Source organism: Somniosus microcephalus, chromosome 13 (assembly GCF_052327205.1).
Source record: "Somniosus microcephalus isolate GS21.2 chromosome 13, FLI_Smic_1.0, whole genome shotgun sequence".
NCBI classification, from domain to species: Eukaryota; Metazoa; Chordata; class Chondrichthyes; order Squaliformes; family Somniosidae; genus Somniosus; species Somniosus microcephalus.
The window spans coordinates 143,695,191-143,718,767 of record NC_140999.1 but is presented as its reverse complement, the minus strand read 5'-3'; positions in this window follow the sequence as shown (position 1 = coordinate 143,718,767).

The window sequence follows — 23,577 nt, the reverse complement described above, 5'->3', positions numbered from 1 at the left end:
CAGTAGTGGTGGACCTCCCTCAGGTAGCACATATAAGTCCATTCCTCGGCTTTCTTTGCCCTTGTGGACCACCTTTACCTCTATCTTCCCGATGGGGTATACTCTTTGCCCCGTGTATGTTTTCAATACAATCTCCATATCCCGTAGGGGAATATGTGGGAATAACCTTTTATAATCTTTCTTATTCATGACCGTCAATGCTGATCCAGTGTCCAATTCCATCTTCACTTGGACTCCTGCTATCTGAAGTGTGACCCAAATTGTTTGGAGGTCTGCTTCCTTACCAACATTGTGTACTCTTAGACTACCCAGTTCATTACTGCTGGAGTCTGAATCTGACTTCTGCTCATTCGAACTGTTCTCTGTCACCTTGTGTACCTTTCTGTACTTTTCCTGCGGTGACTTTTTGTTGCTGGTCTTCTTTCCTGACCGGCATACTTTAGCTATGTGACCAAGCCTGCCACATTTTCTGCATTCCTGATTTTTGAACCAGCACTGGTTCTGATCGTGCGTTGTCTTTCCACAACGATAACATTTTACTGTACTCAAGACCATTTGATTGGTGCTGAGTTCCGGTGACCGTAGCTGCATTTCCGCAGTGCCTCTCGCTGCGGCTTCGTGCGATGCTGCAATAGTGACAGCTTTATCAAGCGTAAGCTCATTCTCCTCAAGCAGTCGCTTTTGTGTTCCTTCTTTTAACAATCCACACACAAATTTATCTCTCAGCGCATCTGCTAGTCCTGTTCCAAACTGACAGTACTTTGCTAGCTTACGCAGTTCAATTAAAAATTCAGCGTTGCTTTCGTCTTTCAGCTGCGTTCTTCTGTAAGATTTAAATCGTTCCGCTATCATCAGCGGCGTGGGGTTTAAATGATCTTTCAGGACAGTAACAATATTCGTGAAAGTCTGATTCGCCGGTTTATTTGGTGATAGAAGGTGCTTCAATAGCCCGTATGTTTTCGCACCCATTGAGCTTAATAAGGTTAGTGCTATCTCATCATTTGGTACCTTATTTGCTTTACAATACACTTCCATGCATTCTACATACATGGTCCAATCTTCGATATCGCTATCAAAGGTATTAATGCTCCCATGTTTAGGCATCCTTGCAATTTTTTTTTTTTTAATTTCTCTTTTTCTCAAAATGGCGGCTTCCCGCGCTTGTCTTCTTCCCCCGCCTACTAAAATGGCGGCTTCCCGCGCTTGGCGGTCTTTCCCGCGCTTGTCTTCTTCCCCCGCCGACTACAATGGCGGATTCCCGCATTTGCCTTCTTCCCCCGCTGGCTGCAATGGCGACTGCCTTGCTGCTGCCGTTCTCGCCTCCCCAGTGGTTCTCACTCCCCGACGCTGCTTTGCCTCGCAGCCCCGCTTGCAGCCCGGTCCTTTACACCGGCTGCGTTTGAATTCTCCGCGGCTCTTGTGCCTTAAGCTTCTCAACTCCCCGACGCTGCTTTGCCTCGCAGCACCGCTTGCAGCTCGGTCCTGTACATCGGCTGCGTTTGAGTTCTCCGCGGCTCTCGAGCCTTAAGCTGCCCCAGTCGCTGCGCCTCTCGGCCTCGATTGCAGCCCGGCCCTTTCTACCGGCCGTGGTCGAGCTCTCGGCCCTTATTCCTCCGTTTTCCCTCCCCTACGCCACAGCCAACGCGGCCGACTTTCTGCTCGTGTCGCTGATCGGCTTACCCACCACCGTGGTAGAAGGTATGATCACTGCCTGTCGCTGATGGAGGGCTTCGTGGTCAGAATTCTTTTTCTTTTTAACCCGGGCTCTCGATGCCTCCCGTGCGATGGTGCTCAGCAGGATGATGAGGGCGGATGCCTCTTCTCGACGCCTGTTCTGAGGACGAAGCTGCCTTGGATGTAAAACTGCCGCAGGGTAAGATCGGACTCGTCGCCACTGTTGAGTCTGTGTGTCCCAGTTATGTTTAGGATCAATCACTGGACACAGACAACAAGAATAACTTTTAACAGGTCTTTACTATTCGGAGGTCAGGGCTGAACTGCCCAGCAAATCCTTACACAACACTTATATACCGGTGTGGTCACCACCGGTATTACAGTATACAGCAGCCAAGAGAAAGTAGTACATCTCTTAAAGTAGTTCTCTTAAGGTGGAACAGGTTACAGACACCACAGTCATCCTAGCCATGGTGGCGCATTCATGCATCATTGCCTCCACCACGGCAGTGCTGATGTTAGAGATGGACTCCTCCATTCTATCTACACTCGCACTAACCCTGGAGGCAAACCCTTCCAGAGACTCCTGCACTTGTTCCTGTATTTCCCGAGATGTTCTTTTTCTGGATGGCCCCAGAGGCACAGCGTCTGCATGCAGTTCAGCAGAGCTAGGAGATTGCTGTGACCTCTGAGGAGGACTCTCCGCTGCTGTCGCTGTCTCCACCATCTGCTGATGCTTGTGCGCTGTGATAGACCAGGTGGCAACACTACTCTAACTTGCAATGGCACCACCGAGATGTGCGTTGCTGCGCTGGTGCTGGGTGCGCTGACTCCTGGTGACGCTGGTCCCTCAGAGGCTTCAGGTTCCTCTGAAGAGTCGTCTGGTTCTTCGTCCTGGACCATGGGGAGGAGGGCGTGTGATGGTCCTGTGGGAGAGTAAAGGCATGATTTAGACATCTGATATTGATGTAGCAGACACATCCTTTTGAGCAGATGATACAAAGCGATTCTCTATGAACATCATAAGCCATTGTAGTCTGAGAGGGATGAAACTCTATTATACCACCAGCTTCCTCTAGTGTGCCCGTCTCTCCATCGCCCACTTCCAGGTCCTTGCCACCTCCAACAATCTCGTATGCAGCCTCCTCAACACTGGTCAATGTTGCTAGGGTAGGTGTTCCTCCTCCAGTCAGTGCTGTCTCCCTCTTATTGTGGGCTATCTTTTCCTGCAAGGAGGGACACAAGTGGTGTTTCAGCCACAGTGATGGAGTGAGTGTGAATAATCCCTACCATAGAAGCTTTGAGGGAGACGAAGATGGGGTAAGGTGCCAAGAGGAAGCTAGCTCCCTATGCGTAGTTAATTATTGTCACTGCATGCCGTGAGAGCGAGTCTAAAGGGTACATAGGCAGGATGCTGAAGTGATTCAGTGCAGAGACAGAGATGGATAGGTAAGGGTGCAAGGGAAGTACCTGCCTGCGCTCCCGTCCCTGGCCTCCTGAACGCCCCCCCCCCTCCCCCGCAGAGTGCCGGCTGCGCTCCAAGAGCCCGGCACTTCTCTTGAGTGACGGGCTCTTTTGCCGATACTCCCGGTCTCCAGGGGCCCAGCTGGGCACCGGGTCACACGGCGCAAGGCTCCTCCCCTTTAAGAAGGGGAGGAAGGCCTGCAGCACGTCACGCCGCGATATTGACTCGTTGCACCCCAAGAGGGATGCGGGACGCTTCCAGTAGTGATCCGCTTCCCTCTTGGGGCGCAACCACTCAATTTGCGGCGTGGGGGCGCTAATTTTTCTGGGGTGCTACTCAATTTTTAGCCCATGGACCTTGCACTGACCTCCTCAGCAATGCGCAGCCAGGCTGCCTTGGTCTGCTGAGGAGGCTTCCTCCGGCCATCAGGAGGAAAGAAAATCTCCCTGCGCCCTCTGATAACATCCACAAGAACATGGTGGGAGTCATCATTAAATCGAGGAGCTGCCTTGCCCCTGGAAGAAGTCATTGTGTATAGACCAATCTCAATGAGTATCAGAATCCAGAAGAGAAAGGTTAATGCTGAATGGCAGCTTTAAAAGCAGCAGCTATGATGATGTCATCAGAGGCGGCCAGCCGACCCGATTGCACTCATTGGACCGGCCAGCTCACTCCAATAAACTCAACAAGCTCATTAAATCAAAATCCGACATCAGCAGCTGGTGGTGCGGGTCGGGGCTGCACCTCCCTTTAATTAGCGCCCCGCAAGCGGAGGTCAGCCTGGCTTGCAACCCGCAAGGCTGGCGCTGACATCGCCTGTGGCAACCTCGCGGGGCACAGCTGAATTTCTGCCCTGGAACGGTAAAATGTTGCGGCAGGGCGCTAAGGGGTCGCGACGCCATTTCACAGCTTGTTACTTTCCAATGTCAGAAGCTTGAGCCTTCAAGGGTTAGAAGACACTTTTGAGCTTTATGCAGTTTGGAAGTGTTTGGAGTAAACTTTCTATCCACTGTCACCTCCTTGGAGCAAGCTCTCTCACCATTGACAGATCGCTTCTGTCATCTCAACATCGGCTGCCATCTAATCCAGCCATCGGTGCCCTTTAAAAATTTCTCACCTTGGTCCCCATATGGAGGGAATCATGGGAGAGTCTGGGTGCAGCTGTGCACCTTTGTGCAGTGTTTATCAGTGTTTGCAGCACCTCAATGCTGTGGAATACTGAGAGCAGAACTGTCAAGATCAATTTTGACATGGCCCCTTTAAGGAAACTGGCTGATGAAGCATCGTCAAATGACGTCATCAGACCCGCTTCCTGTTAATTGGCCGGAAAACTCAGGGCGGGCTTAACAAGCCCAATCAGGCTGGAGCCGGGAGCGGAACTGGGACCCGCCAACGACCTCTCCCGCCGCAATCCCGCCTCCGATGGTGAAATCGCGGCCTTTGTCCCTGGAAAACCCACAGCAGGAGAGGGCACTGCAAGTTTCTGCACTGTAGAATTCCCCCAAAGTCCAAGTTTTTACAGATGGTGCCCATGTAGGCCTGCACTGGATCTGTTTTTAGCAACTTCAAGGCTTTATAGAGTTCAGTTGCTCAGTCTTGCAAAATTAATACAGAGCACAGTGCTATTTCCTTCAGATTTGGCTAGTGATTGTGCCATTGTTGACATCACCAGACAACTAATAGAGCCTGGGAACAACAGCAGAGCAGCAGGAGTAATTACGAATGACATATGATAGATTTGACTACTGACACGAAGTAAAAATTGCAACTGATCCAAATGTGAGCCATTTCAGGTTTATCTGAAAAGCCTTGAAGTTGGCCAAATTCAGAGGGGCAGAAATTGTTCCTCGGCAATCTACTGACCTGCTATGGGTGGGGCCCGCAAACCCTATAACCTAGTGAAAGGTGTCCAATTCCTGGCATTCCAGTGGTTGAGAATGTACCATATCCCTGTTCTACTGTTATGTACATGTCCCTGCCCTTTCGATAATCTTGTCATTATAGTGGTAGATTTGCAACCAGCTTCTCGTGGTGCAGTGGAGATGGAAAAGATAATATCCATACTCCTGTCACTATATTAGTGAGCTAGTCCAGTCATTCAATCCATGGATTTTTCCAGTTCTGACAGTAGATCTGAAAGTTCTAAATAATAGAGAAAAAATCTACTTTTGTTGCGTTGGCTCCAGAGACAGCAGGTGGCTGTTCACCACAAGCCACAATGGTACGACATGTATGACAGGACACAGAGGAATGCATGCATGATACGATCTTTCAAAGGTCATCGAACCTGAAATGTTAACTCTGTTTCTCTCTCCACAAATGCTGCCTGACAAATATGGTCTATGTTAATTCCCTGGTACTGCAGGCTGGATTATTCAGAATGAAATTCAGTTCCAGTTTCTGGTTCATGAATATCCATGAGGGACACTGAAACTGAAATTGAAAAATGTGACTCATTCCTGGTAACCAAACTATTCTTTAGTGCTAAATAACAACAGAAAATGCTGGAAAAGCTCAGCAGGCCAGGGCAGCATCCGTGGAGAGAGAAACAGAGTCAACGGGCTAGAATTTCGGGGAACCGTCAGGCGGGGTTTCAGGCGTGTTGGGGGGGGGGGGAAATCCCGACTTTGGGTGTCCCGACACCATCCCGCCCAAAACCCCGCCCCACGTAAGTTTCAGGGGCGGCGGGTACCTGGGACCCGCCGAAACCAGGCGGGAAGGGATTAGTGCCAATTAACTGCCTGTTAACAGGTAGTTAACAGGCAAGTTTTAGCCTAATCCCCATTTTGAGGGGTTTCGTGTGGGTTTCCCGACGGCTCCAAACCACGCCAGGTTAGAGCAGGTGGGCCGTCGGATTGAAGGAGTTGGAGGGGTCGAGATGTCGGCGCTTAGATGAGTGATGGGTGCATGAGTGCAAAGGTAAGTGTGTTTGGTGTGTCTAAAGTGTGTAAAGAACTTTTACTTACCTGTACTTACCTTAACAGCCTTTCTTCCTGTAGCTGTCGGCAGCCCATCACTCAGCCGGCACTTAAAGCTGAACGGCTGCGATCTGTCAAAAGTGACAGCCTTCAGCTTTTAGTGCTGCTGAGATTTCTAAATGAGTCTGCGCATGAAGGACTCATCTTAGAAATCAGACTGTCAGTGTTTGACAGCTTCAAACAGCTGTAAAACACTGATATTTCATCTGTCAGAAATCTTGACAGATGAAATTTCAGTCTGTGATGTCACCTGTTGCCGGGTGGCCCTTAATTGGCCTGCTGAGCCCGCTGGGCAGGCTCAACCAGGTCAATCAAGGGAAAATCGCGCGGATTGGCCGGACGTCGAAGTAGGCGGGTCAGAAACCCGAAAGGGGAAATCCCGCCTTCTTCCCAACAGGTTCGACAAAATCGACCCCAACGTTTCAGGTCGATGACCTTTCATCAGAACTGGGAAAAAGCAGGAAATGGAAACCAGGTTTGGGGGCTGGGAAAAGGGGGAGGGGATGAAAGAACAAAAGGGAAGGTCAATGATAGGATAGAAAGCAGGAGAGATTAAGAGACATTGAGAGACATTAAGAGATATTCAAGGCGAGAGGAGGTGGTAATAGGACAGGTTAAGGAATAAAGGATGGCTCTAGATGGGGTGTGAATTGCGCTGGCAGAATGAAGGACAGCTGCCATGTGGGAGGGAAGAAGAAAAAAGGGGGCCAAACTTAAAATTGTGGATAAAAAAAAGAAGAAAATATATATATGTGACAGGGGCCGAGGTTATGATCTGAAATTGTTGAACTCTATGTTGAGTCCAGAGGGCTGTAGAGTGCCTAATCGAAAGATGAGCTGCTGTTCCTCGAGCTTACGCTGAGCTTCCGTGGAACAGTGCAAGAGGCCAAGGACGGTGAGGTCTGAGTGGGAATGGAGCGGAGAATTAAATTGATAGGCCAACGAGAGCTCGGGGTCCCCCTTACGGACTGAATGGAGGTGTTCCGCAAAGCGGTCACCCAATCTGCGTTTGATCTCCCCAATGTACAGGAGACCACATCGTGAGCAGCGAATACAGTATACTAAATTGCAAGAAGTACAAGTTAATCGCTGTTTCACCTGGAAGGGGTGTTTGGGCCCTGGACAGTGGGAAGGGGGAGGTATAAGGGCATGTGTTGCATCTCCTGCGCTTGCACGGTAAGGAGCCGGGCGAAGGGGAAGGGGTGCTGGGGGTGGTTGAGGAGTGGACTGGGGTGTCGCAGAGGGAGTGGTCCCTACGGAATGCTGAAAGGGGAGGTGAGGGGACGATGCGTTTGGTGGTGGAATGACGCTGGAGGTGGCGGAAATGGAGGCTGGTGGGGTGAAAGGTGAGGACAAGGGTAACTCTATCGTGGTTCTGGGAGGGAGGGGCAGGGATGAGGGCAGAAGTGCGGGAGATAGAACGAAGACGGTCGAGGGCCGTGTCAACCACAGTAGAGGGGAAACCTCGGTTGAGGAAAAAGGAAGACATGTCGGAAGCACTGGTATCCCTCTACACCTCCATCCCCCAACAGGATGGCTTGATGGCGCTCCGCTTCTTCCTTGAGCAGAGGCCCAACCAGTCCCCATCCACCACCACCCTCCTCCGCCTGGCTGAACTTGTTCTCACATTGAACAGCTTCTCCTTTGACTCCACTCATTTCCCCCAAATCAAAGGTGTTGCTATGGGTACCCGCATGGGTCCTAAAATGCCTGCCTTTTCATGGGATATGTGGAACACTCTTTGTTCCAGTCCTACTCGGGTCCCCTCCCTCACCCCTTTTTCCGGTACATTGATGACTGTATCAGTGCCGTCTCCTGCTCTCGCCCTGAACCAGAAAATTTCATTCACTTTGCTTCCAATTTCCACCCTTCCCTCACCTTCACATGGTCCATCTCCGACTCTTCCCTTCCCTTCCTCGATTTCTCCATCTCCATCTCTGCGGATAGGTTATAGACAAACATTCACTACAAGCCCACTGACTCCCACAGCTACCTGGACTACACTTCCTCCCACCCTGCCCCCTGTAAGGACTCTATTCCATTCTCCCAGTTTCTCCATCTCCGCTGCATCTGCTCTGACGATGCCACCTGCCATACCAGTGCTTCCGGCATGTCTTCCTTTTTCCTCAACTGAGGATTCCCTCTACTGTGGTTGACATGGCCCTTGACCATGTCCGTTCTATCTCCCGCACTTCTGCCCTCACCCCTGCCCCTCCCTCCCGGAACCACGATAGAGTTCCCCTTGTCCTCACCTTTCACCCCACTCCTCAACCACCCCCAGCACCCCTTCCCCTTCGCCCAGCACCTTCTTGTGCAAGCGCAGGAGGTGCAACACATGCCCTTATACCTCCCCCTTCCCACTGTCCAGGGCCCCAAACACCCATTCCAGGTGAAACAGTGATTTACTTGTACTTCTTGCAATTTAGTATACTGTATTCACTGCTCACGATGTGGTCTCCTCTACATTGGGGAGACCAAACGCAGCTTTGCGGAACACCTCCATTCAGTCCGTAAGGGGGACCCCGAGCTCCCGGTGGCCTGTCACTTTAATTCTCCACTCCATTCCCACTCAGGCATCACCGTCCTCGGCCTCTTGCACTGTTCCACGGAAGCTCAGCGTAAGCTCAAGGAACAGCAGCTCATTTTTCGATTAGGCACTCTACAGCCCTCTGGACTCAACATAGAGTTCAACAATTTCAGATCATAACCTCGACCCCTAACACATATATATATTTTCTTCTCTTTTTTTTTATCCACAATTTTTGTTTGGCCCCCTTTTATCTTCTTCCCTCCCACATGGCAGCTGTCCTTCATTCTGCCAGCGCAATTCACACCCCATCTAGAGCCATCCTTTGTTCCTTAATCTGTCCTATTACCACCTCCTCTCGCCTTGAATATCTCTTAATGTCTCTTAATCTCTCCTGCTTTCTATCCTATCACTGACCTTCTCTTTTGTTCTTTCATCCCCGCCCCCTTTTCCCAGCCCCCAAACCTGCTTTCCATTTCCTGCTTTTTTCCAGTTCTGATGAAAGGGCATCGACCTGAAACATTGACTCTGTTTCTCTCTCATAGAAACGTAGAAGATAAGAGCAGGAGTAGGCTATTCAGCCCCTCGAGCCCGCTCCACCATTTAATGAGATCATGGCTGATCATCCAATTTCAGTAGCCTGTCCCTGCTTTCTCCCCATATCCCTTGATCCCTTTAGCCTCAAGAAAAATAGAAACATAGAAGATAGGAGCAGGAGTAGGCCATTCGGCCCCTCGAGCCTGCTCTGCCATTTAATGAGATCATGGCTGATCATCCAATTTCAGTACCCTGTCCCTGATTACTCCCAATATCCCTTGATCCCTTTAGCCTTAAGAAATATATCTAACTCCTTCTTGAATATATTTAATGAATTAGCCTCAACTGCCCTGTGTGGCAGAGAATTCCACAGGTTCACCGCTCTCTGGGTGAAGAAATTCCTCCTCATCTCAGTCCTAAATGGCTTACCCCTTATCCTTAGACTGTGACCCCTGGTTCTGGACTCCCCCGCCATCGGGATCATCCTTCCTGCATCTAGTCTGTCTAGTCCTGTTAGAATTTTATAAGTTTCAATGAGATCCCCTCTCATTCTTCGAAACTCTAACGAATATAAGCCGAATCGACCCAATCTCTCCTCATACGTCATTCCTGCCATCCCAGGTATCAGTCTAGTGAATCTTCGCTGCACTCTCTCCATGGCAAGAACATCCTTCCTCAGATAAGGCGACCAAAACTGCACACAATAATCAAGGTGTGGTCTCACCAAGGCCCTGTACAACTGCAACAAGACATCCTTGCTCCTGTACTCAAATCCTCTCGCTATGAAGGCCAACATACAATTTGCCTTCTTAACCGCCTGCTGCACCTGCATGCTTACCTTCAGTGACTGGTGCACAAGGACACCCAGGTCTCGTTGCATTTCCCCTTTTCCCAATCTATTGCCGTTCAGATAATAATCTGTCTTCCTGTTTTTGTCACTGACGTGGATAACCTCGCAGTTATCCACATTATACTGCATTTGCTATGCATCTGCCCAATCACCCAACCTGTCCATATCATACTGGAGTTTCTCTGCATCCTCTTCACAGCACACACTCCCACCCAGCTTTGTGTCGTCTGCAAACTTGGAGATATTACATCTAGTTCCCTCATCTAGATCATTTATATGTATTGTGAATAGCTGGGGTCCTAGCACCAATCCCTGTGGCACCCCACTAGTTATTGCCTGCCACTTGGAAAAAGACCCGTTTATTCCAACTCTTTGCTTCCTGTCTGCCAACCAGTTCTCTATCCAAGTCAGTACCTTACCCCCAATCCCATGTGCTTTAACTTTACACGCTAATCTCTTATGCGGAACCTTATCGAAAGCCTTCTGAAAGTCCAAATACACCACATCCACTGGTTCTCCCTTATCTATTCTACCAGTTACATCCTCAAAAAATTCCAGTAGATTAGTCAAGCACGATTTATCTTTTGTAAATCCATGTTGACTTTGTCCGATCCTGTCACTGTTTTCCAAGTGCTCTGCTATTACATCTTTTATAATGGACTCTAGCATTTTCTCCACTACCGATGTCAGGCTTACCGGTCTATAATTCCCCATTTTCTCTCTACCACCCTTTTTAAATAGTGGGGTTACATTAGCTATCCTCCAATCCATGGGAACTGTTCCAGAATCTATAGAATTTTGGAAGATGACCAGCAATGCATCTACTATTTCTAGGGCCACTTCCTTAAGTACCCTAGGATGTAGATTATCAGGCCCTGGGGATTTATCTGCCTTCAATCCCGTCAATTTCCCTAACACCATTTCCCTACAAATACTGATTTCATTCAATTCCTCCCTCTCATTAGACCCTATGTTCCCCAACATCTCTGAGAAGTTATTTGTGTTTTTCTTTATGAATACAGAACCAAAGTAGGTGTTTAATTGGTCTGCCATTTCTTTGTTCCCCATTATAAATTCCCCTGATTCTTATGCTTGACTTCACCAATCTTTTTCTCTTCACATATCTATGGAAGCTTTTACAGTCAGTTTTTATGTTCCCTGCAAGCTTACTGTCATAATCTATTTTCCCCCTCTTAATTAATCGCTTTGTCCTCCTTTGCTGAATCCTAAACTGCTCCCAATCCTCAGGTTTGCTGCTTTTTCTGGCCAAATTATATGTCCTCTCCTTGGATCTTATGCCATCCCTAATTTCCCTTGTTAGCCATGGTTGAGTCACCTTTTTTGTGTTATTTTTATGCCAAACAGGGATGAACAAATTCTGTAGTTCATCATGCGATTTTTAAATGTTTGCCATTGCCTATCCACCGATAACCCTTTAAGTAACGTTCCCCAATTCATCCTAGCCAACTCGTGCCTCATACCATCCTAGTTTTCTTTATTTAAATTCAGGACCCTAGTCTCTGAGTCAACTGCTTCACTCTCCATTTTAATGAAGAATTCTATCATATTATGATCGCTCCTCCCCAAGGGGCCTCGCACAACAAGATTGCTAATTAATCCTTCCTCATTACATAATACCCAGTATAAGATGGCCTGATCTCTAGTTGGTTCCTTGACATATTGGTCCAGCAAACCATCCCGTATACACTCCAGGAATTCCTCCTCCACAGTATTGTTACTAATTTGGTTAGTCCAATCTATATGTAGATTAAAGTCACCCATGATAACTGCTGTGCCCTTATTGCACGTGTCTCTAATTTCCTGTTTAACGCCATTCCCAACCTCAGCATTACTGTTTGGGGGTCTGTATACAACTCCCACTAATGTTTTCTGCCCCTTGGTATTTCTCAGCTCTGCCCATACAGATTCCACATCATCAGAGCTAATATCCTTCCTTACTATTGTGTTAATCTCATCTTTAACCAGCAATGCTACCCCACCTCCTTTTCCTTTTTTCCTGTCCTTCCTGAATATTGAATACCCCTGGATGTTGAATTCCCAGTCTTGGTCACCCTGGAGCCATGGCTCCTTAATCCCAATAATATCACATCCGTTTACACGGATGCTGCCCTGGCCTGCTGAGTTTTTCCAGCATTTTCTGTTGTTATTTCGAATTTCCAGCATCCGCAGTATTTTGCTATCGTATTCTTTCGTGCTCTTCTTTCTAGAATTGAATAACATTCAGTACTTAACGAGCCATTAATGTGAAGCCCGTTCAGTTCATTTATAAAGAGCCAGGCCCACCCTTTGTTCTCTCAACTTCCAATTATTTTGTCCAGAAATAATTCCCTTATCCCACTGTATACAGTGGAGTACTTCGAGTCTCAGCAACAAATTAAGATCAGGAATTTGTTTGTCATTCAAGGTTTCTATTTCTTAGATCAAAAAAAGAGCTGCCTTATATCGCATTTTCAAAATTGCTATTTGCCTCCATTATTACGTACATTGGGACAACTAATATATCATTAGTACAAAATATTGATATAAATACACTTGTGTCTATTCCATGTTTTGGTTTGTTCAATCCAGTATGTTGCCAATACAGTATCAGTACAGTATTCTGTGCAAGTACAAAGCAACAACAATTAAGTTGATCTTAACCAGTGAATCTGCGTAACCAGCTCCTTTACATCAAGTGTCCCGATCTAATATTTGTTGCACAATATATAACATAAACATGATATCCTAATCAATTTAGCAACAAAAATGTACAAACCAGCACAACGAGAAATTGCCATTTAAAGGAAAAGGCTATAATTATGATAAATAAGAACCAGGAGAGACAAATTATAAAACATTTAATTATTGCACTTTACTGTGCAGGTCAGATTTCTCTTTGTGGGAACTGATTCCCATTTGACCATTATGTGATTCAGTAAGCATTGCTTCAAGTCCTACAGTGCAATGCAATAGAGATAGCTGATTTGTTGAAAAGCTGACATTATAGGCCTCAACTGCAAGCTGTTTTCAATCTCCGTTTCACTTTAAATGGAGAGTTTCCATCTCAAGATTAAGAGATTAAATCAAACATGATTTAACTCCAGCCAAGTGCCTTCCCAGTGTTTATTCTTGGCTTTCAATGTGCATGTTAAGCTAAAGTTTTCCAAATAGTCATGGAAAGGCAGCTATAACTCATCAGCCTACACCAACACAGTTTATTGCAAATGTTTTGGGCCAGATTTATATTGGTTGCTTTGGAACAGAGTGCATTGCTTGGCTTACATCTGAAGACACCATTGGGCCCAATTTAATACTTTTTGCTGCAGCATGGATCTATTTTTGTGATGAGTACTACGTAAACAGCAAGAAACATAGGCCTAGAAATTTGACCAAGCCTGTTTCTTGGGCAACCAACGGCCTTCTACAACTCCAAAATGGTGGGCAGGAAGCGTACACTAATTACGAGTCAGAAGTGCGCCGTCCACCATATTGGAATAGGCTAAAAAAATAGGCGGCCGGGCATGCACCTCTAATAGGCATTAAGCCCTTTGCTTATGCACATAAGTGGCCTAATGCCTGTTTGAGACCCCCTCTGCAATATTGAGTTGCCCTGAGTCTGCCAGCACTGGCTGCATTCAGGAAAACCAGGATGACATGTGGCCTAACAGGTAGTCCTTAAAGGTACTGCTGCAGACCACTACCAAAAAGGTAAGATTTTAAAATAAACTTGCCTGAATGTGGAGCTGGGAGGAGCAGGAGTGCTGGCCACCGCTACCCCCACCCACCCCTCACAATTGAGACCTCGACCCTACCCACCCCCCACCCCAACAACTGCCACCACCCTCCCCAATCACCACCATTGCCTCTCTCCCCAATCACCACCATTGCCCCTCTCCCCAATCACCACCATTGCCTCTCTCCCCAATCGCCACCATTGCCTCTCTCCCCAGTCACCACCATTGCCTCTCTCCCCAATCACCATCATTGCCTCTCTCCCCAATCGCCATCATTGCCTCTCTCCCCAATCGCCATCATTGCCTCTCTCCCCAATCGCCATCATTGCCTCTCTCCCCAATCACCATCATTGCCTCTCTCCCCAATTACCACCATTGCCTCTCTCCCCAATCGCCATCATTGCCTCTCTCCCCAGTCACCATCATTGCCTCTCTCCCCAATCACCACCATTGCCCCTCTCCCCAATCTCCATCATTGCCTCTCTCCACAATCGCCATCATTGCCTCTCTCCCCAGTCACCACCATTGCCTCTCTCCCCAATCACCATCATTGCCCCTCTCCCCAATCGCCATCATTGCCTCTCTCCCCAGTCACCACCATTGCCTCTCTCCCCAATCACCACCATTGCCTCTCTCCCCAATCACCATCATTGCCCCTCTCCCCAATCGCCATCATTGCCTCTCTCCCCAGTCACCACCATTGCCTCTCTCCCCAATCACCATCATTGCCCCTCTCCCCAATCACCATCATTGCCCCTCTCCCCAATCGCCATCATTGCCTCTCTCCCATCACCACCATTGCCTCTCTCCCCAATCACCATCATTGCCTCTCTCCCCAATCACCACCATTGCCTCTCTCCCCAGTCACCATCATTGCCTCTCTCCCCAATCACCATCATTGCCCCTCTCGCCAATCACCACCATTGCCCCTCTCCCAAAACCCAGCAATACCCCTTTTCCAATAACTGACAATGCCCCTCTCACCATCTCCACCAATGCCCCTCGCCCAATTCCCACCAATGCCCTTCTCCCAGTCGCACCCCTCTCCCTGTCCCTTTAAATATCTTAACTGAGATCTTCTGCTGGTGACGCAGTGGCCCTATCTTCGAGTCCTCTTCTCTGACCAGCTGCTCGGGGACAAGTATTAGGTATCTGCAGCTTGCTGGTGCGATGATAATGAGGCCCAAGGCCCAGTATTAAGTGCCTATCCACTCAGGTGCAGGAATTGTCCCATGTGCTCCCTGTGCACCCCAGAATTTTGAGGCCATAGTATGTATTTAATATTCAGAAATGGTGTGGCATAGGCAGATTCGATTTCATTGCTCATTGGGACATGTTTTGTATTTTCACTTGAGTGTTTGAAGTATGAGGGGTTAATTGTCTAAAGACTTTAAGATCAATTTTAATAAGACCAAAGAGTGGTAGCATTATTCAGGTGCAATTTTGCAAGAATCACTTTATTTAATGAATTCCTTTAAAACTAAACTTCTGAGCTCCTCAATGGATCGTTGAGTGATGTTGAGCCATTTGGAAGTCCCGAGTTTGACTCCTGGTTTGTATTCAGATGGTGGATCTCAGCTGGGGTGGTGGTAGGAACACTACAATTGGTCCTTGGGCTAGGAAGGAAAAACAAATCAACTAAGGTTCCCACTCCTGGTTGCTATCCAGTAACTCATGCTAGAAAGTGTGCACTTACATACATTACTGAACAGTCACTGAACTTCAAAATTTGTACTTTCAAATGTTTGGAAAGAAATAATAAGGTGCTACATAAATGCAAATCTTTCTTCCTCACCAGATGCCCAACACTTTCCAACATGAACACAAAGAAAAACATTTTAGATTGCTGTGTTACTGTCACCAGCTCCCAACAAGTGACTCAGCTCAACAACCACAGGTTGGGAGCCAGCAGAACTAGCATGACACTTAACCCAATATAAAATCAGCTTTTCCTTTATCTGCTGGAAACTGTGCATATCTAGTGAGAATAGGGTTAGACTTAGATGTGATGCCCCCTCCATTGAATGGCACTCTGATACTAGCCGTCTAGGCTGATGCTAACCGTCTAGGCTTGCACATGAAGAATGCTCACTTGGCTGAGGTATCCGAGATCATCCAGAGCCCTTGGATTCCTATCCCAGTGAAAACTAGTGTCTCCAAGAGAGATCATTGAAAAATAAAAACTCCTGTGTCTAAAAGGAAAACAAAAACAGTAGGACATCCTAAAAGTATTACATTTCTGAAAATCAGGGTGAGAAGAGCCCCTAATACACCTGCAGCATCTGTGGTTAATCTTCTGCAGTCTGGTGCTAACAGTGATGACTTCAGTGGTTGCATCTTATGCAAATAGGTACACTTTTTATCCCCGGGACAGTAAATCAGTGGCTGCAGCATGAGCTCATTCTGTAGAGCTGATTTGCTGCCCAAAGGATGTGGCCAGGAGATTGCTGCCGTCCTGCTTCCTGTTACTCTTCCCTTCGGCAGTCCCAGCTGCAGCTTGTACCTGATGACAGGCTGCAAGCAGGAATTCTGGTCTTGTGGGAGATCAGGACTTCCTGGCCGCAGCACAATAATCCCCTGCAGAAGTGAAGCGGCAGCACCAGGTAAGAGCTGTAGCTGGGCCTGACAGTAAGAAGATCAACTGGCACGGAGCTGAGCACCGTTGTGCATTTAGAGGGGAAGATGAGCACTGTTGTGAATTTAGGGGGGTGGATAGCGGGCAAACGTGCCCCTGTGAAGATTTAGAGAGCCTCTATGAGTAAGGGAGGGGCGTGGAATACAAGGGGGTGCGGTACAGTGGCTCTTCAAGCAGCTTTAAGAGACGTGGTGGTCTGTTTGGTATGTTGAAAACAGATGAACTCAAATGTCCCTTATTTTTCCTTGTTTTAGATCAAAAATCTATCAATTGTGATATAAGAAAGCTACTTAAAAATGAACGAGAATGCACCATTTTTTATGTAAAAGTTCAAAATGATCCAAGGTTAGCATGCCCCAGATCTCAGAGAAATGTATGTGTCAGTGTGTAGGGGAGGTAGTATTTGGAATGAGTGCACATTATTGTAAATGTTTTGCCTGCACCCTGTCAGTCCCACTAATAAATTACTGTGGCCTAGCCACAGCTTTCCATTGTAGTGAAACTAATTATGAAGCAACAAATGATTCTATCACTGGCCTAAAAAACTATAAAGCAAAGATGCCATGATTAATTCAAAATAGTAGTTTGATTTTGATGTGCATGCAGTGTTGGTATCCTTCTGCTTCCAATAAATTTTATTATGAAACTGCCCAAGCTAAAAGGTGCTAAATACCTGCTCTTGAAAATTTTAATGAAAAAATCGGATTCCCATTTTGTACTTGTGCTGACTTTTTCAGTACAAATCTAGACGGTAGGATTTTCACGATTTGGGTACATAAGTAGTGACTCTAATCTGAATACTTCATTTATGGTTGGAAATGACAGCTGAATTGGCAAAGAAAACAAATTGTGTGTGACTTATTAGCACACCAAGTTTAGTTGGAAGAAACAAAATTTCCCTTTTTGGTGGGTTTTATCTATTCTGAATGGACTAAATGCTGAGGTCCTGTTACTATGGTGGGCCCCAACAATTATTTATTTTTTAATTCATTCACAGGATGTGGGAGTCGCTGGCAAGGCCAGCATTTATTGCCCATCAGAAGGTGGTGGTGAGTCACCTTATAAAACTGAGTGGCTTGCTATGCCAGTTCAGAGTTAAGTGTCAACCACATTGCTGTGGGTCTGGAGTCACTTAGAGGCCTGATCAGGTAAGGATGGCAGGTTTTCTTCCCTAAAGAACATTAGTGAACCAGATGGGTTTTTACGACAATCCAGTAGTTTCATGGTCACCAGTCTAAATATAAGGACAATTGATTGATGAAAGGAATGCAATGGATGTTGTCTACATGGATTTTTGGAAGGCGTTTGACAAAGTACCACATAGAAGGCTGGTTAACAAAATTGAGGCTCGTGGAATAGGTGGGTCAGTGGCAGCTTGGATAAGGAATTGGCTTAAGGACAGAAAACGAGTTGTGGTAAATGGCTGTTTTTCAGACTGGAGGATGGTAGACAGTGGTGTTCCCCAAGGGTCAGTGCTGGGGCCACTGCTTTTTTTGATATATATAAATGACCTGGATATTGGAATACAGAGTAGAATTTCTAAATTTGCCAATGACACCAAACTTGGGGGTGTGGCAAACAGTGAGGATGATACCAATCGACTGCAGCAGGACATAGAAAGGCTGGCAGAATGGGCAGACAAATGGCAGATGGAATTTAATACAGAGAAGTGTGAAGTGATGCATTTTGGCAGAAGGAAAAGGGAGAGGCAATATACACTTCATGGCACAGTTTTAAAGAGTGTGCAGGGACAGAGGGACCTGGGAGTAAATGTGCATAGGTCCCTGAAGGTGGCAGGACATATTGAGAGAGTGGTTAACAAAGCAAATGGGATCTTGGGCTTCATAAATAGCGGTATTGAGTACAAAAGTAGAGAAGTTATGCTGAACCTTTATAAAGTGCTGGTTAGGTCACAACTGGAGCATTGCATCCAGTTCTAATCACCACACTTTAGGAAGGATGTGAAGGCCCTTGAGAGGGTGCAGAGGAGATTTACCAGAATGGTTCCAGGGATCGGGGATCTTAGTTACAAGGACAGGTTGGAGAAGCTGGATTTGTTTTCATTAGAGCAAAAGAGGTTGCGGGGTGACTTGATGGAGGTGTACAAGAATATGACGGGTGTGGATAGGCTAGACGGGGAAAGGCTGTTCCCACTAGTTGATGGTACAAGGACTAGGGGACACAGATTTAAGGTTTTTGGCAAGAGATACAGGGGGATGGGATGTGAGGAAAAACATTTTTACACAGCAAGTGGTGAGGACCTGGAACTCACTGCTGATGGAAGTGGTGAAAGCGGAGACACTCAATGTTTTCAAGGGGAGACTGGATAGACACTTGAGGGAAATAAACTTGCAGGGCTACGGCGATAGTGCAGGGGATTGGGACTGACTGGATTGCTCCACAGAGAGCCGGCACGGACTTGATGGGCTGAATGATCTCCTTCTGTGCCATTCTGACTCTATGGCCACGATTTTTCCAATGGATGCGGCTTGGGAGCGGGTCAGCTGGTTTCCGGGCTCCAGTCCTGCCCCCAACTGCATCCGGCCAACGGACATGATTTTACGTTGATTGGTCTTGTTAAGCCCACCCTGCGGGCTTGCCAGCCAATTAAGAGGAAGCCGGTCAGATGACATCATTTGATGACGCATCATCTGCCAGTTTTCTTAAAGGAACCACACACAATTTTTCTTTGACCGCTCATTTCTCAGTGTTTGACAGCATTGAGCTGCTGCAAACACTGACAATGACTGTTCACAGGTGAGCTTTTGCACCCAGGCTCTCCAGTGACTCCCTCCTTAGGCTAGAACAGATGGCAGCTGCAGGAAAGGTTACAGAAGCGATCTGTCACTGGTGAGAGAGGTTCTCCCAATGAGGTGGGACTAGACAACCAATTCAAAACTTGTTACCTACAGAAAAGTGTAAATGCATTAAAAATGATTTCCCCAACATTTTCTTACCTCTGAAACTCACCAGTGCACCATTGGATCCTTCACACCACTTCTGCAGCTGTCATCAATGCAGAAACATTACAGCAGACTCACAACACGTCACACTTACCTGGCGTGATGTCCGGACATCGGGGAACCCGAGCCAGAAGCAGCGAAATTCAAAAAGAGCCTGTTAACAAGTATCAAGTACCTGTTAACAGCCAGGTAAGTGGCTATAATCCTCTTCCCGCCACTAGGTGTCGGGTCCGTGCACAAATCGGGGACCCGACTCTTGGGAAGATTTCCTATCCGCTGTCAATCTTTGTGATTTTGACAGCGGTCCCGCCTCCAATCCCGCACTCTGAGGCTCGGCAAATCGTGGCCTCTGACTCTATGACCACATCACGTGGGGGCCGATTTTAACTCACCAAAATTGGCGTTAATAGGGAGGAAACCACCTCAAAATGGGGTCGGTAGACTTACTGCTCTGTTAATGCTGCTGCTCTAGTCATTGCCATTTTTACAGGGGCCTAATGCTGGTGGCTGAAGCCTTCACATGTTTTAGGCGCTAGGAAATTATGACATGCATAGGACTGTCATTGCCATTTTAAGACAGAACTGGTCGGAGCGTGAGCCGGGAACTGTCCCACCGTTTCACTGGCAGTAACGCTGAAGGTTTAAATTATTTTTGTGGGGCCCAGAGGAGCAGAAATGTTGCTCTGGGCCCCACAAAGATAATTTGAGATGCTGCCACCCTGAGGTTCTGTGTTCCCCTCCCCAGCATTCGCAAACCCCCCACCCCAGGTCTTATTTACCTTGCTGCCAACCGGGGGGTGTGGGGGGGCAATGCAGACAGCTGCATTGGGATGCCCGTTTGACATCTGCAGTTCACTGGTTCAATTTAAGTGAGGCCCCGGCCTCAAAATGGCTCCGTCCTCTTCGCTGCCAGCCGCCAAGCAGTTAGAATCTACCCCCATCTGTCTCCTTGACTACCGCAGCAGCCCAACTCCTTGCTTAATGCCTTTAACTAGTCTCATTTTAAATTGCCCTACATATTAAAATTGGATTGTACTGATGTATAGTCTGATTTCATTTTTCCCCATATGCATTTTTTCACATGCTTCCAGTGATTTTTATGATGGCTGGTAGAGAAGATTAATTTCAGGTAAGAACGTTTAAAACCATTAAGCAGAAGGATAGGAAAATAGCAGGAGGCAGACAGTCTGGCAGCAACCATGCATTTTTACCATCCAAGCCATGTGTTTTGCCCACTTCTGCTAGTAAAGTGCTACACGATATAACTGAGTGAGGGGTATTTTCACTGACTGGAGGCGATGCCTCCAATTGCTTTGGCTCAGATTCTGGCTCCAGATTCTGAACATGCACCGGATGTAACAAGAACACAAAATATCAAGTTAATTTTATTTGCAGTTGTGTTTTTCTGCTTATTTATACCTTTGTTTTAATTTGGCTTAATGAGTGATCCAAGCATGTCAATAGAAACAGCCTTGCATTTTACACAAGACTGACATTTGCAAACTGGAGGAGAGAGGGACAGAAAGCAACATATTGCAGATGTTGGAAATCTGAAACAAAGACAGAAACTGTTGGAAATACTCAGCCAGTCAGGCAGCATCTGTGGAAAGGACACAAGTCAACATTTGTGGTATAAACTCTTCCTCAGCCTGTTTTGAGGAAGGGTTTATATCTGAAACATTTATTGACTCTTGTCTTCTCCAAAGGCACTGCCTGACTTATCGAGTGATTCCAGCGTTTGCTGTTTTGATTTTGGAGGCACGAGGTATTTGAAGGAAAGAAAGAAAAAGCAGGAAGCTTCACGCTTCTAATTATAAACTATTAAAATTAGGTGGATAAATACCCAGCCAAAGAGCTTGCTATGAAATGAAAATGGACTGAAAAGTTGGACAAAAAAAGCACAGTTCCTATTGCAACCCAGTCAACTGGAAACTGTTATTACCCTATCGTAAAGCTGCATCATAACATAATTTTAATATTATTTTACTTAAAATCACCATTAAATATTGAAAGGAAAAAGTAACCAAAATCATCACTTGGGCTTTCAAAAAGATGATTTGCAGATTCACTTTTTTTACTCTGAAATGGAAGATTCCTCTTACCCCCCCCCCCCCATCCCCCATGGAACTTGGTTCCAATCGCTGTTGTGCTGTGCGATGATATTGGCCCTGAAATTGCCGTGTCCCTGACGGCGTCCTGTCAGAGTACACCATCGTAATCCATTTGAAAGGCCCCGCAACTTTCGAGTTTCCACATGCGCTGCGCATGCGCGAAATCCAGAACTTGCAACCTGTCAAGGTACGCCTCGACAGATCATCCGAACCGCATGGAAAATCAGTATTGCTGGTGCAGAGTTGAGTTATTTGCCCAACAACTGTCCACAAAACTCTTACAGCGTAAGGGTATATAGAGGCTTAAATAAAACATTTTAAAATAAAAAATGATGCTCATACACTTTAAATTTGTTTATGCAAATAATGGCCTGGATTAAGATGTTTAAAATTATTCATCAAGAAAGTACATTTTTATCGATGTTGGTGCAATGAAGGGATTTATGAATAAAATGGAAAATCAGTACATTTATATTTATTAGAATTCTGTGCATTGTACAATTATTTGGGGGCTTCCATTGCATATCATTAGGGGATTCCATTCGTAAAAAAAGAGGGCATATGATGCATGTCAGATGAATTCTTCAAGGGAGAACCAGACCAAATACAATTTGAGAGGGGATGTGAAGGTGAAAATAAGATTGGCAAAGAGAGAATATGAGAGTAGAATGGTGGTTAACATAAAAGGGAACCCAAAAATCTTCTACCGGCATGTAAACAGTAAGCAGGTAGTAAGAGGTGGGCTGGGGCCTATTAGAGACAAAGAAGGTGTTACATGCTTAGAGGTGCAGGGCAAGGCTAGAATACTCAATGAGTACTTTGTATTGGTATTTACTAACGAGGTGGATGCTGACAAAATATCGGTAGAAATGGAAAAGGTAGAAGCAATGGAAGGGGTGAAAATTGATAGACAGGATGTACTAGAAAGGCTGGGTATGCTTAGAGTGGACAAGTTGCCTGGTCCAGATGGCTTGCATCCCAGGTTGCTAAGGGAATTGGGGGAGGAGATAGAGGAAGGGCTTGCCATGATTTTCCAATCTTCCTTAGATGCGGGGGAGGTGCCTGAGGATTGGAAAGTGGCAAATGTGACACCATTGTTCAAGAAAGGGTGTAAGGACAATCCTAGTAACTACAGGCCGGTCAATTTAACATCAGTGGTGGGTAAAGTTTTAGAAACAATAATCAAGGAAAAAATTAATGGGCATTTGGAGAGGATTAAGCTAATTAAGGAGAGCCAACACGGATTTGTAAAAGGCAGCTCGTGTTTGACTAATCTAATTAAATTTTTTGATGAAGTAACAGGGAGGTCAATGAAGGGAATGCAATGGATGTTGTTTACATGAGGTTTTGGAAGGCGTTTGACAAAGTACCACATAGAAGGCTGGTTAACAAAATTGAGGCTCAAGGAATAGGTGGGTCAGTGGCAGCTTGGATAAGGAATTGGCTTAAGGACAGAAAACAGCAAGTTGTGGTAAATGGCTGTTTTTCAGACTGGAGGATGGTAGACAGTGGTGTTCCCCAAGGGTCAGTGCTGGGGTCACTGCTTTTTTTGATATATATAAATGACCTGGATATTGGAATACAGAGTAGAATTTCTAAATTTGCTGATGACACCAAACTTGGGGGTGTGGCAAACAGTGAGGATGATACCAATCAACTGCAACAAGACATCGAAAGGCTAGCAGAATGAGCAGACAAATGGCAGGTGGAATTTAATACAGAGAAGTGTGAGGTGATGCATTTTGGCAGAAGGAACAGGGAGAGGCAATATACACTTCATGGCACAGTTTTAAAGAGTGTGCAGGGACAGAGGGACCTGGGAGTAAATGTGCATGGGTCCATGAAGGTGGTAAGACATATTGGCCCAGAAATTCAGGTCGGGGGCTTCCCGCGGGTGCAAGCCCCCGACCTACACTTACCTAGCGCGCCGGCAGTTGAGCTCTGGGCCTGCGTAGAATTCCTCTCCGGGGCCTGGCCCAGAGGCCGGCGCGCTGTGCTGGCATGTCCCAGGGGCGTAGTTAATGCGATGCGTCCCCTGGGATCACGTGAGCCACGGGCAGCCAATTGGAGGAGGGAAAAGCCCATTCATAAGATTGACAGAAA